Raw genomic sequence first — 1,500 nt, forward strand, 5'->3', positions numbered from 1 at the left:
ACTCCTATATATATATATGTGTGTGTGTGTGTGCGTGTGTGTGTGTGTGTGAGTGCCTGTGTATGTATGTGTGTGTGTATGTATATACATATTCTTTTACTCTTTTATTTGTTTCAGTCATTTGACTGCGGCCATGCTGCAGTACCGCCTTTAGTCGAACCAATCGACTTCAAGACTTATTCTTTGTAAGCCTAATACTGATTCTGTCAGTCTCTTTTGCTGAACCGCTAAGTTACGTGGACGCAAAAACACTTTGTCTGTCCTTGTTTGTCCCCTCTATGTTTATCCCCTTGTGGGCAATAAAGAAATATATATACATATATGTATATATACATATACATACATATATACACAAACACACATATGTATATAAATATAGAGAGAAAGAATGAGAGAGAAAGAGAAAGAGGTATCAGATTACGGCTTACCAAATTTGCAGTCCATATTGGTTCCAAGCCTGCTTGAACATGAAACTGTAACATTCATGTAATCCTTACAACTATCTATTACGCTTATACCTTTCCATCTACGCTCTATTTCCTGTCTTTTATCGAAGATCTACAATACTTTGTATATGCTTCTAATTTGTAGCAATATATTTTTCTTGATGTTTTTCATATAGACGCGTAGTTTGAGTGAGACATTTTCATGACCAAAATTCTTTGTTGCAACTCCATTGAATTACACAACCGTCGTTTATTCAACCGAAGGCATCTAAATATATAAAAGTCAGTTGTATACAAGTAACCTTTCGAAGAAACCTGCAGATATTATTTAATGGATGCATGGAAAACCTGCTTCCACACCAAGATTTCATTCCGTCCTCTACGTGAATGACAATATCAGGACATGAAAACGCCTTTTCATTTATAAGAAAATTAATTAATTAAAACAATTTGCGTACAACCTTCTAAATACACCAAAAGTCTTTTCCAAAAAAAGCTTAAACACATTAATCTTAATTAGACCTTTTAATTTTTTAATTACCATACGGAGAAAATTTTCCAATTGGACAATAATTTTGGCAAAGAATTACTAGTTAAGATTGTAACTGAAAATTATATAAAAACCTACGCACATATGCGAAATAACGTCAATATAGTGGCCAAAGAAATATCACAAAGCATAAAAATAGGAACATTAGCTAAATGATGTTATTTATCGCATTCACAGATCTAAAGAGAAATTTTATATCTAAACTCCAATGCAAGCTCATTATCAATACTGAATTAGTTATAGATTTAATTAGTAAGAAACTTCTTAATAATTCATTAACAGACTTCAATAATGGAGAAGTAGTTACGTAATATTAAAATGGATCAAAGACATTAATGACAAGCACGAATATAGGATCATACAATTTGAGATCGTAAATTTTTACTTATCAATTTCTAAACTTCCAAATAATTTAGCTCAACACTGAAACCATTATACTTAGTAGAAAAAATATTTAGACAGTGACGACAGCATAGTAAAGAATCTGATATATATATATATATA

The sequence above is a fragment of the Octopus bimaculoides genome, chromosome 11 (genome assembly GCF_001194135.2).
Source record: "Octopus bimaculoides isolate UCB-OBI-ISO-001 chromosome 11, ASM119413v2, whole genome shotgun sequence".
Classification (NCBI taxonomy): Eukaryota; Metazoa; Mollusca; class Cephalopoda; order Octopoda; family Octopodidae; genus Octopus; species Octopus bimaculoides.